We start from the raw sequence: 14,477 nt of genomic DNA, 5'->3' as shown, positions 1-14,477 counted from the left end.
CCAACGCAGCCGCATTAACCAATAATACGTCTGTTCATTTTCAATGTCCACCAACTTTTGCATAGTAACTTAGGGATCAGGAATAGAGCCTCCAATGTTGCCCATGATTATTTACCTATAGGTCAGTAGCCGCAAAGTCACCCAAGTTCATTGACATCCCATGTAGAATTTTAACTTGACCGCTGCATCACACAGCTGAATAGCCAATTTAGGATGGAGGTGGGAGGGTGTAGATAAGGAGATGCATTGAAATGTTTATTCTCAAGCCAGGGAAGACAAAATGATGAATTTTCTACTGTTTCACTCCAGCAATTATTACATTACATTGCATACCAGGCTACTGCCACTCAATTCTGTAAGAACATGAAAATGAAGTTAGAAGGTTGACATTTCTCCCAGTGCCCTCTTGCCTTTTGAAAATGACAACATTTTGACTTACAACAGTTCATTTAATGACAGTTCAAAGTTACGATGGCACTGAAAAAGTGACTTGTTTTTCATACTTGCGAATGTTGCAGTAGCGCCGTGGTCATGTGATCAAAACTAAGCTGCTTGGCCACTGACTCATATTTATGATGGTGGCAGTGTCCTCGGGTCATGTGACCTGATGAGCAAAGCTAATGGAGAAGCCAGATTCACTTTATAACTGTGTTACTAACTTAAAGACTACAGCGATTCACTTAACAACAGTGGCAAGAAAAGTCTAAAATGGGGGGAAACTCACTTAACAAATGTCTCGCTTAGCAGCATAAATTTTGGACTCAATTGCGGTTGTAAGCTGAGGATTACCTGTGTTGCAGTAGGTCATATTGAAAACTAAGTTTAAAAAACACCTTTGGGGAAATTAGCATATCCATGCTCTTGTTTTCCATTTGCCGTTTGAACAATTAACCTGCCAACTTTTACTGAAAAGCTCCATCTTCTTTTAAAATCTAAAAACCCCCACTTCAAAAAAAAAAGAGATCCAGAAGTCAGATTCTCCCCAGGGGAGAATTTACTCCCTTTGGAATTCAATATTTCCTCTGGGCTGTGTAGGCTTCCTTTAGTGTGCCATTCATCCAAACGCCTCATGACAGCAAACACAGAAAGAATTCAGTCACGTCCCTTGATTTCTCCTTTTATTTTTATACTCTTGTGGATCTTTCAGCTGTCCTGTAATGCCACCATCGGCTTTCAGAATCAAACAGGAAGGACTGAATGCAGGGATTAACCTTTCTCCTTTAAATCATGCCCTGGGAACAAAGCAAAGTGAATATCATGTGGGTAAAATTGAGATTATAGTGGCATTTTATGGTATTAATAATCCTGGTTGTGTCATACAGTAGAACCTCTGGTCACGAACGCTTCTAACCACGACCAAATCGGGGATTTTTGTAAGCGCTGCATTAATTTTGCATTAATTTTGGTTAGGTTCGGGTCACGACCAAATCAGGTTGTGACCTAAGTTATGGAAAGAATTATGGTCGTGACCAGAGGTTCTACTGTATATAACGCAATAAATAAGATCTTAAATCAGCTGCTTGTGTCTCTCTTTAAATTCCTCCCCCACACAATCAATTCCTTCATAAACCTGAAGGTATATTGATTGACTTGTATTAAAATAGAGTATCAAGAATGATAACACATTTAAAAGCATACAATAGCAACAGCACTTAGACTTATATACTGCTTCACAGTGCTTTATAGCACTCTCTAAGCAGTTTTACAGAGTCTGCATATTGTCTGGGTTCTCCTTTTACCGACTTCGGAAGGATGGAAGGCTGAATCATCCATGAGCCAGTCAGGATCGAACTCCTGGAAGTTGGCAGAGTCAGCCTGCAACACTTCATTCTAACCACTGTGCCACCCCAGCTTCCTAATATTATTCACTTGGTTACATTTGACTTACAGCCCACTGTTTGCTCCAAGATGCACAATGAAAATAGCCAGCAGTCCAGGAAAATTGGATGAAAGCAAAAAATTTACACAACAATCATAATTTAATAGGTAATATTAGCAGCACTGATGCAATGATCATTTTAAAGCAACTCAAAATACAGTACCTCACTGAAGATGGGTGTGTTCAGATTTTTTTTTAACCAGAGGGAATCAAACAAATACCTGGGTAAATCACCTTTTCCCTTATATTGATAAACAGCTCTCCAAAAGCAAGAGCATCTCTGAAAGGAACCCCTCAGGATATCTCATTGTCTAGTTAGGATCAAAGCCATATAGGATTCAAAACAAGATCTTAATTATGCTGAGAAAACAATGGACAATGAATGCTTATTCAGAGCTACCAGTTGTGAAGTGCATGAATTAGAGCAACCCCTAGGTGGCAGCACAGAAATCCAAAAAGCACTAACGTTTTGCTGCCATCTTATGACCATCTGGATTGCTGCAGCTCAGATTTGGTCATGCTAGCGTCTTTTGAAATGGGCAGAAATGACACATGTCACTATAGATTAAATTGGGATTTCTTATAATTTATTTAGACGGGGCAAAAGTTGTTTATCATCTGGATGTGTATACATCTGACCCATAGATCATACTTATGTTTACTCAATGCTCAATTCCACTATGCTGAGTTGCAATTGGTTCCAGGTAACCCACACATTATTGTATCCTGAAATAAGTGAAATTTTGGGCTCACTTTCTCTGACTCTTTTTCAGATTCTGAGGTGACTTGTGCCAATACCCATCTGATGGAGCTGAAAATAATTCCTCGGAGAAGGAGGAGGAGGAGGAAAGGGGGAGGGGAAGGAGAAGGAGAAGGAGAAGGGAAAGGGGAAGGAGAAGAAGGAGAAGGAGAAGGAAAAGGGGAAGGGGAAGGAGGGGAAGGGGAAGGAGAAGAAGGAGAAGGAGAAGGAGAAGGAGAAGGAGAAGGAGAAGGAGAAGGAGAAGGAGAAGGAGAAGGAGGAGAAGAAGAAGGAGAGGGAGAGGGAGAGGGAGGGGAGGGGAAGGGGAAGGGGAAGGGGAAGGGAGGGAGAGGGAGAGGGAGAGGGAGAGGGAAGGGGGAGACCCCTAGGCTTGGACAAACCTAATCCCTTAAATCACCACAACCAAACCAGCAAATCCTCTTCAGAGTTGCTCCTTCCTAAATGTCCTGTAGTGACAGCCCATCTCAGGTAGGAAGTTTACAAAACACAGTCTCAAAGTACAATGGTTAGAGCACCAACATCCACTACAACATCACCTGCTCCTCCTCCACAATCACACACTTAGCTCTACTTGGCAAAAAAAAAAAAAAAGTAATAATAGTAACCATTTAGAATGTTGTGTCCTGTAAACAAGGTGAGTTAGCCAACCATTTATAAATTATCTGTTTCTACTAAGCCTTTGGGATCCTGCTCTCGCCTTTTGTGTTTGGTTTTCTAGCTTTTCTAGTAGATGCTGTTGTTCCTTTTTTCTAAGACCATCCATTGATCTATTTGTCTTTCATTATCTATCTAGCCCCATTCCTGTGTTGTAATGTGTAGGGAAGTTGTGTATGTACTGTATGCACACATGAACAGGATAGAGGGATCCCACATAGCCAATATTCTAGTGCAGGGATCTGCAACCTTAAATACTCAAAGAGCCATTTGGACACGTTTCCCACAGAAAAGAAAACACCGGGAGCCACAAAATCTGGGTGGGCATGGCCAACTCAATGTCATTCACTTCCACCAGTCACATGACACACACCCCCAGCCACGCCTACCCAGCCAGTCATTAGGGCAGAGAACTAGTTGTTAAAAAACACCAGGAACCACAAAATCCTTTTGACATCTCTCTCTCCCCTCCCTCCCTCTCTCCCCCCTCCTTCTCCCTCTCTCTCTGTATCTCTCTATGTCTCTCTCTCTCTCTCCCTCTCTCTGTATCTCCCTGTCTCTGCCCTGGCCACTTCTCCATCCCCCACCGTCGCCCTTACCTTCTCAGGCCAGTTGAGGAGTGACTGGGAGGGGAGGGCGAGGGGTGGGGTCAGCCAGTGGTGGGATCACCTGACAGGGAACCACAGCAGAGGGCCCAAAGAGCCACATGCAGCTCCAGAGCCACAGGTTGCTGACCCCTGTTCTAGTAGCTTTTTCAGAGCTTGGAATGAATGCTTAGAAATCACAGGGATGGGATTATGCTCTTTCATCTAAGTGTTACTACAATTGCAAAACTTACATATACTTTTTGTGCATATCCATTCTGTGTAAGTTTGATCTAGCGGTTAAGGCACCAGGCTAGAAAGCTGGAAACTGTAAGTTCTAGTGCCATTTTAGCCATGGAAATTGTCTCTGGGTGACCTTCCCAAATCATCTCACAGGTTTGTTATTGTAGAGGGAAATAGAAAGAAGAAATTCGCTTCTTTGAGTTATTTGTAAAAATAATTATGGTGGGATACAAATAAATAAGTTTGTACATTGAGGGCTTTATATAAAGTTTGGGATCTTGCCTTTTAAAAGTCAAAGGCCAAAGTATATTCCTGTACAGCTTGTCTTCTATAAAAGGTATATATAGATAATGAAGTCATCACATGGAATTTGATGCCCTCCTTGGCTTCTATTCATTGATTCTATGAACAATCAATGCATGATAGACTAAAAATAGTTTCACTGGATCCAGTCACCGATTGTCAGTGGTTTACTCACCTGATATAGATCGACACAGATGACAAGTATATCATATATTGAGTCACATATATGAGTAATGCCATTCATGTCATCTGTCTAACTTTTTAATTTATTGTTCATCAATCTCTTCTAATAGGGTATTTATGTCTTCTCCAACATTGTGCCCTTCAGAAGGATTGGACTGCTTAATTTTTTTGGAAATGTTTAATTTAATTGGATATAACGGATTCATTTGTAATATCTATGTGAAGACTTTTTGTTTATAAACAAGAGGTTATTAGTCCTGGTAATGTATAATGGTTTTTATTTTTTAATAATGTTTAATTGTTAATTGAGATTAGATTTTGATTATTAAGAGAGGAATTAAGTGGATTTTCTTTAAATGGAAAGGGAGACTAAATACTTATGTTGTTAATTGAATTTCTTAATTTTTACTGGACTTTTGCTGGTCAATAAGGACAGCAGCGGATTTAGAGATGTATCTGTAGAAAATGGGATGAGCTATGGAATGAAGATGTATTTGGTTGTATTTTAAGAGATAATGATGAATTGTTAATGTTGAATATACTTGCTGGGGTTGGAAAAGTTTCTTCTTTCTTTTTTGGGGGGGAGGGAACTTTTCTACATGTTTAAAACATGTTTTACTCTTTTTAAAATGAATTTTTGTATTAGGTTTCTGTATTAGTTTTCTTGAATATTAAGAAAACTTGAATTATTGACTTATTATAATGCAGTGCAATTGTTGAAAAAAAAATAGTTTTAGCTTCTCTGGGGAATTGATTTCTTGTTTTGTTCTCTGAGGGTGGAGATGACGGACTGCCTGTTCATTTAGGCCCAATTACACTGTTCAAGTATTTTTATTTATTGGTTTTGAACCAATTAAGGAAGATCATCTTCTGGCAGAAGAAGAAACTTTCCGGTTTATGTTCATGGAAAAGTTTTCTGAAGGTAAACTGGTTGCTGCTTGGAGTGGAGTGGAATGGAATGGAATGGAATGGAATGGAATGGAATGGAATGGAATAGAATAGAATAGAATAGAATAGAATAGAATAGAATAGAATAGAATAGAATAGAATAGAATAGAACAGAACAGAACAGAATAGAATAGAATCCTCTTCAAAACCAGAAGTGGCAATATTATTCATGACTCGAGCTAGTCCCATCCTTTTTTTTTTTAAAGTAAGTAAACGATTGTAAACGATTAGAATAGAATAGAATAGAATTTTTATTGGCTAAGTGCGATTGGACACACAAGGAATTTGTCTTGGTGCATCAGAGGTGGGTTTCAGCAGGTTCTGACTAGTTCTGGAGAATCGATAGTGGAAATTTTGAGTAGTTCAGAGAACGGTAGTAAAAATTCTGACTGGCCCCACCCCCATCTATTCTCTGCCTCCCAAGTCCTAGCTGACTGGAAGGAAATGGGGATTTTGCAGTATCCTTCCCCTGGATTGGGAAGAGAGTGGAGATTTTACAGTATCCTTCCCCTGGAGTGGAATGGGAATGGAGATTTTGCAGTATCCTTCCCCTGCCATGCCCACTAAGGCACACCCACAGGACCGGTAGTAAAAAAAATTGAAACCAACCACTGTGAGGCATATGCACTCAGTGTACATGAAATAAAAGATACGTTCGTCAAGAATCATAAGGTACAACACTTAATGACAGTCATAAAATGGGTAAACAACACCCTCCTGTATCCTGCCAGTGCGCTGCAACAAATTTACACACATACCCCCACTGCCCGCGCGCGCTCGTTCCTATTGCTGGAGGAAAAAGCTATACCACCGAGGAAAGGGATATATACCCCCAAGGAAATCAGCTTAGTCTTCTTTTACGGTGGGGCGGAGCGGGGCAGATGGAGCGGTGGCAACTTTCAGATTTGCAGACTTCAACTGGCTGGGTGGGGGATTTCTTGGGAATTGAAATCCACAGGTCTTAAAAGTTGCCAAAGTTGGACACCCTCGGATTAGAGACCCATCGCGCAAAAAAGGCAGTTGTGACCTGATTTGCAAGGATGACTTCCTTTTTTTTTTTTTCCCCAATCCTACTTGAGGTTTTGGGTGGGTCCGCCCACGCCCCCTCGTTTCTTCTTAGGACATTGCGGGCCGGCCACGTGATCCCCGCTGTAATGAAAACTCTTTACTCTTTACTCTACTCTTCCTCTAGAAAAGAGCCTGCTCTAAAAATAGCCAAAGTTCTTGAGATGAAAGGAGAGCAGCGAAGGGGGCAGGTAAGTCCATCCCCTCCCTTCTGCGTTATCTTAAATTTGGGTCAGAGAGTGAGAGCCTTACAGGACGGCAAGCACCGGGGTGGGGTGGGGTGGGGTGAGTGGGGGGCAGATCATTCCCGTAGCCAAGTAAACTTGGTTTGAGAAACGACGGAGGAACAATGCGTGTCCCAGGGACGGTTCTGCCTCTCTGGATTCCTTATAAAAGATTTTTTTTTTTTTGTCGTCCATACCTGTCCCCGGATCTATCGCAAAGGGATGTGATCCCGAGGGCTTTTTGCAAGTTCTTAATCAGACACTGAAGAAATGGTGGCTTGGTTTTGAAAGGACACTTTCTCAGTGTCACTTTCTCACTTCCAAATGATCATCAGTGCAAATATAAGCCTGAACCTTTTTTTAGAGCTTGAAAAGCCAGTAGAGAAGAAATTTATGGAGTTCTAGGTGCTCTTTGATATTGGTTATTTACTTGCTGAAGTTTGGTTGGTGCACTAGGATTTAGGTAACATCTTCTGAAGATGCTACCTAACCTGCTAGAGAAATTTCTACAAGCACTAACCAAGCTCAGAGAGCAGCGAAGAACTCCACGCTTCAACCCTGAGTTACTTATATTCTCTTCTATTTCTTCTTCTTTTTTCTTTTACTGATGTTGTATTGTGGAGGACCCCAAAATAAGTTCTAAAAACTAACTTCATTTGTTTGTGCTTCCGTCTTCTCTCCTTTTGCCATCTTCATTTATTACCCAGTTGTACCGATGATTGGAAAATAATATTCTTTTCATGATTTGGATATATATATATATTTGTGCATCTTTTTTGTGCTTTTATTCTCACAATATCCATATGTATACTTAACTGTAAATACACTTTTCTGTATTTACAGTGTAAATACACTACTCTGGTTTTCATGATATACTAAAGGCTAAATTCACAAGCTTTTTAACTTGGTTGTTGAATTAATCTTCTTTTCCCCGAGGTGACACAGTACTTTAAACTACTGTATAAGCTAACGAAATCAATTGGGTGGACACAAGATGTTAAGCCACCAAGGAAACAAACCAAAATGAATTCTAAATAAATTTTAGTATATTACACCAGTAGATTAGTTAAATTAGGACTTTTATTATTCTGATCCCTCCTTCCACTTCAGCTGGAAAATGCCTGGCTTATCATTCTTTAAGGTTGCATCCAGATGACACATCCTTCCCTTCATCCCTAGCTCATAGCCAAGGCCAAATAACTCGGTTTTTCCAGTTTGATTTGAAGGTTGTGTCTTGCATCTTCTCCCTTCACCAGCCTTGTTATATGCCCCATATGCAGGTAGTCCTTGCTTAACAACCCTAATTGGGACTGGAGTTTCTGTCACTAAGTGAAGCACTTTCCTGTGACTGCTATGCTCACCTGCACTTCAACTCCCCTCCCCCATCTCTGCTCATTTGGCTGTCCTGCACTGCACTCTGCACCTCCACGTCTTGCATCCACCACCCCTTCAGTCCACAGGAAGGCTTTTCACACCCACTCATCAGCAGTGGGAAGAGGAAGAAAACAAGAGGCAGCTGGGGACAGCAAGGTGGAGGAGGGCAAGGTGAAATGCAAGGTGGCAGGAGAGGTGGAGTACAGGTAGCAGAAATAGCACTAGCAACAAGCACCTAGATTTATATGCCGCTTTATAATGCTTTACGGCCCTCTCTAAGCGGTTTATAGAGTTAGCCTATTGCAATCTGGGTCCTCATTTTACCGACTTCGGAAGGATGGAAGACTGAGTTAACCTTGAGCTTGGTGAGAATCGAACTTCTAATAGTCGGCAGAATTAGCCTGCAATACTGCATTCTAAACCACTGCGCCACCCCGGCTCATTATGATGCAGGACAAAGTGCTGGGCGGTGGGAGGAGGTAGAACACAGGGAAGCCAAAAGGGCAAAGATGGGATGATTAGATTAGTGAGGGGAATTGAAGCACACCCTGTGAGTTGTAAATGTGAGCAGGCTGCCAAGTGCCCAAATTATGATCGTGGGATTGGAGGAGTGCTGTAAACGCTATAACTTTGAGGATCAGGTATAAGTACCATTCATTTAGTTCTGTTGCTGAACAAATTAAGCAAAGAGTACCCATATACCACTTTGGTGACTTGTATACTAATATTTGATAAGGAGCTGAGACCTGCCCAGTTTCTATGAGTTGCTTTCAGCTTCTGTAGACAGCCTTCTCCTCTGGTCACTGCCAATTTCCCTCCCTGGATGCCATTGCTGGACTGACCATCCCTTGAAATAGGAGCTGCTGCAGCAATGAAGCATAGTAGGAATCTGGAAGGCCACTAGATCAGGAACTCTTCTAAAGTTCCTGCATTGTCTGCCATGGTTACAGTGATTAGAATACAGTACTGCAGGCTAACTATGCCAACAGCCTGGAGTTTGATCCTGATGGGGCTCAGGGTTGACTCAGTCATCTATCCTTCTGTGGTTGGTAAAATGAGGACCCTGATTGTTGGGGACAATATTTTTACTCTATAAACCGCTTAGAGAGAGCTGTAAGGAATGTGAAGCGGTATATAAGTCGTAAGTGCTGTTGCTATTGCTAATCTTGGGGTTGATGTATCTACCAGGGAGGAAAATTGGCTGCTACTCCTCTGTTGCTCTGAGTTCTTAGAAAAGCTCAGGCTTGCTGCTTTTTTCCCCACCAATCTTGACAGGTTAATTGCAATGAGATTGCTGGAGCAAGATTTATATTTAAACATTCTTATTTACCTGAATGCATAAAATACCCAACTCCAACAGAGAACTGAAATCACTGCTCTTCCTATTTGTTGAACTGGCCTCCTCCGCAGCCCACGTGAGGGAGATCGATTGGCGGCTTTGGCACAGGCATGGAAATCTTCAACGGCTCCACTTTAAGTTGTCCTGCGGTATATTGCTAAGACACCACCACTGTCCAGCCTTGTTCTTGAGGCAGGGGAGCAGAGCAAATGATGCTGCCATGCTCTTGTGCCACTTCATGTGCTGTGGAAAGCACATTAAATAAGCTGTCTGTCTGGATAACGTGTGTTTGTATGGACACAGCCTATAGTCACTTGGGATTTTCTGGCACCTATTGCTGTGCAATTCCCTGCACTCGTGTCATCTCCTATAGATACCAGTGACAATGCTTAGCAGATTTTTTCTTTCTTTGATGCCTTCAAGTCATTGTTGACTGTTGGTGACTGCTTGGACATGTCCCTGTGGTTTTCCTGAGGGGGCAGTGCTCATCTTCATTTCAAGGCCATTGAGCCAATGCTGTCCAAAGACATTTTCACAGTTAAGTGACCAGCATATGGACAACGTTACCTCCCACCAAAGTGGTACCTATTTATCTACTGACATTTGCATGCTTTCAAACTGCTAAGTTGGCAGGAACTGAGGCAAGGACAGGAGCTCATCCCATCGTGTGGCCCTTGGGTCTCAAACCTGGGCTGACAACCTTTCTAGCTGACAAGCCCAGCATCTTAACCACTGAGCCTCAGCACTGCACCTTTCTGCCCAAAGCAGCACTATAACTCCTAGTCTTCCAGTTTACTAGCCAGGCACCTTAACCACTACACCAAACTGGTTCTCCATAACAGATCTGGGTAAATTAAAGAGGGAGGAAGAGGGAGAGAGAGGGAGGGAGGGAGGGAGAGGGAGAGGGAGAAAGAGAAAAAGAGGATATTTAGAGAGAGACTTTGGCAGATGGTCACCTCATTCTATCCTAAAATGCTAGCCCACCAAATCAGTTTGCAGTCTTGATCCCAGGGTCTCTGGTCTCTTATGAAGAATTCCTTTCTAAGTTTGTGTAGTGTCAGGTACCCATTTTTGTTAATTAATCAGTCCCAAAGTTCTAGTTACTCCATAGCTAATTTATGAATTGTGTTAGTCTGAGAAAGCAAAAACAATGCTTCTGAAGCCATGTAGATAAATTTTCCTACAAATGAAGGCGAATATACATGTCCCAGGATAACAGTGCAGGATCCAATCTGGGTCCTTAGAACTTCTCACTAGGAGAGTATGTCACTCTGCTGGAGAGAAGTTCCCTGAAGATGGGATCCAGCATGAGTCCGAAAGCCCAGAAGACAAAACCACTGGCCCTGGTGACCGACCCAGATTGGATCCTGTAAAGTGCATATGGATCTACAGCAGTTAGTATAGGGACAGAAAATCCTTCCCTTGCTCTCACTGAGTTACACATGGGTCACCTAGAAGCTCCAAGATAGTTGATTGGCTCTTCCACATCATGTGGGAGATCTTTTCATAATTGCCGGTACTCACCTGAGGAGAAAGCAGCTAATTGCTTTGTCCATTTGTTTCAACATTATAGAATGATCTCTTTCTGGACAAAACAGGTCTTAGCTTTGACCTCTGCAGGAGGGCTTGAAAACCCAACCAGCTTACGAAGGGGGTTATTGTCAGCCTAGATCAAAGTTTTTCTCACAGCAGGATTTGGCAATATTCAGCTGGTGGTTTTTTAAAAAATATTACTAGGCCCTGTTTTATACCTCTTTAAACCTTTTCAAATCATGCACTAAGTTTCAGTGGCAATATACTTTTTCAATAACCCCCCACCCCCACCTCAAATAATATGTTATATTTGTACAATACCTCTCCTAAGTTTAATACATTTAATTTACTTCTTAAACAGAAATAACCATCTAAAAGTGTTGCTGCCTCCTTCCCTCTTAAAATGTCAGTGCTTTGGCCCTTATAAGCTAAAATCTTTTTAATTTTTTCTAAAAACCCTATTGCCAATTGTCTTAGGCAATTGTTTGGAGAAGAGAGGCAGAGAGAATTTGAAGGCATTGAGCTGTGTCTGAGATACAGCACACAGATTAAAGAGAAATATTTGTATATTTTTTTAAATGCACTCGATCGTCAGTTGTAATCCAGGAAAGTATAATTTTCATTCATTCCTGCAACATATAGCAAAGGAATTTAGAAATAATGATTTATCTGAAAGGGAAGTGAAATTCTGAGAAAAGGTCACAATTATGTCACCTTCCTTATTTACTAAGTACACTGAAATACTTTCAGATTTATTACTTTATTGGGATTCCACCTTTCCAAGGAAACTCCTTAGACAGTTTAAAAAAATAGTTTCATGAGCCAAGAGCATTTCAATGTGGAATAAAGATGCAATTAATATTTAAGATTACTGGGGAAAAAAACCCTCAAGAATCCTCAGTTGCGTAATTCTTTTGACCACAATGATTATTTTTTCTGACACATGCTGCTACTCATGACTCAGGATTCATGAGTTTTATGATTCTTGTGATAATTCAGTTTTAATATTTCAATCTGGTGGAGGAGTGAGGATACTCTTCCAACTTGAAGAGCTTTTTCATTTATGGCACACGCCCCCAGTATTTTCTTTAATAAGGTAAGGCCAATTTTATTTCTGATATAAAAATGTACATATTGCTGTAGGATCATCAGTGCCTGTGCGAGCTAATTATTGGCCAACCTGTGGGTCAAATTCCATATATGGTTTATATTGGACCTTGAGTTCCTTTATTACCAACTAACTGAAAACTTTCTTTTTGAAAAGTTTAAACATATTAAAATATAACTTACAATATATTTCAAAGAATACAAAAATTAAGGAATAAGGGATGGACATGGAAGAGTGTTATCCTCATTTGGTAATCACTAGGAAGATTGTATTTTTTAATATTTCTTCAAAAATAGAAAATCAATGGGAATGAACGGCCTCATTGCAGTTATTTAACATGCCAAAAAAAGTAGCTTCAAAATAGAAATGTCCTGGAATACTGAAAAGTGCTGCTTAGCTGTTTTTTGTTGCATCAGTCTTTCCATTTATGCAATATCTCCTCCTTTAAAGTACTAGTTTGGTGTAGTGGTTAAGGCATCAGGCAAGTAAACTGGGAGACAAGGAGTTGTAGGCACAAAGCCAGTTGGGTGACCATGGGCAATCCCCACCCCCACCCCCCTCTGTAAGGAGGCAATGGCAAACTTCTTCGGAAAAGCTTGCTAAGAAAACATCAGGGACTAGTCTAGACAGTTGTCAGACGTCAACACAGACTTGAGACCACCCAAAAAAAAAAAATCCATACAAGTTATAGATGAGTCTTCTAATAAGTTCCATGAATACATTCTTTGGATTCTGGTTATAAAAAGTCTGAGGAGGGAAATATTTGTTCTTTTAATTAGGGGGAAAACCGCAGGAACTTTTAGAGTTGGTTTTCATTAGCTGTACCGATAGGATATATCCAATAAACATGTTCTTTGAGGAATCTACCTGTCTGGAAGTTCTGCTTTTGACAGATGTGTTACTCGGAACCCTGACAAAAGGTTTGTGCAGATGGTGCGAGCAGTCAGACCAACCACATAATTTTTTTAGATGGTGGTCTCATAAAGACAACCCTTTAGCCTCACCACAGTGTGCTTCCCTTCTATTTTGAAACAGAAGACACCCTTACACCATGAACGCTGCCTCCTCCACACTCTTTTGATTGTGCTAGAAGAGAAGCACCAGAAGCACCAGCACCAATTGCCTCCAAAGACAAGAAAAGGAAAGGAGGGGATAAAACACATCCATCTTATGTCTCCTGCCTCAGATATTGGCTGCTTGGCTTCAGCTGGTGATGCTCCGGATTGTAGTACTGACTGTGAATCTGGCATAGCAGAATTGTGTACTTTGCTAAGTCAAATGGAGAAGCACTCCCCTGCTGTGAGTCAAGATAAGATAAAGGTAAAAAATTTCCCCTGTCCAGTCATGTCCAATTCAAGGGGGTGCTGCTCATCTCCATTTCTTTGCTGAGGGAGCCAGCATTGTCTGAAGACATTTCTGTGGTCATGTGGCCAGCATAGCTATATACACCAAGGCATACAGAGCTCTGCTACCTTCCCATCGAAGTAGTACCTATTTATCTATTTGCATTTGCATGCTTTCAAACTGCTAGGTGGGCAGGAGCCAGGGCAAGGAATGGGAGCTCACCCCATCATGCAGCACTCAGGTCTTGAACCCAGGCTGTCAGCTTTCCAATTGTCAAGCTCAGCATCTTTAACCACTGAACCATTGCGCTCCTTTTTGAGTTAAGATATGAATGAGCAAGAATGGTGAGAATGGAATAAGATCATCTTGAATCTTGAAAGACCTGTGGTGGCACAGTGGTTAGAATGTAGTACTGCAGGCTAATTCTGCCAACTGCCAGCAGTTGGATTCTCACCGGCTTAAGGTTGACTCAGCCTTCCATCCTTCCGAGGTCGGTAAAATGAAGACCCAGATTGTTGGGGGCAATATGCTGACTCTGTAAACCGCTTAGAGAGGGCTGTAAAGCACCATGAAGAGGTATATAAGTCTAAGTGCTATTGCTATTGCTATTGCTATTGCTATTGTTATTGTATGTTTTTCAATGTGTTATCTTTCTTGATATTCTGTTTTAATACAACTCAATAAATATACCGTCAGGTTTATGAAGGAATTGATGGGGGAGTGAGAGGAATTTAAAGAGAGACACAAGCAGCTGATATAGGATCTTATTTCCTTTGTTAGATATAATGTGACCATATATCATTAATAACATAAAATGCCAATATAATCTCAATTTTACCCCCATTATGTTGGCTTTGCTTTGTTCCCGTGGCGTGATTTAAGCACTCTTGATTCTGGGGGTGTTTTTTGGTCACAGTTCAAATCCTTCTTTCGTCC

This window comes from Pituophis catenifer, unplaced genomic scaffold (genome assembly GCF_029215685.1).
Source record: "Pituophis catenifer annectens isolate HBS135680 unplaced genomic scaffold, rPitCat1.0.hap2 SCAF_1, whole genome shotgun sequence".
NCBI classification, from domain to species: Eukaryota; Metazoa; Chordata; class Lepidosauria; order Squamata; family Colubridae; genus Pituophis; species Pituophis catenifer.
Note: the sequence above shows the minus strand (reverse complement) of the source record.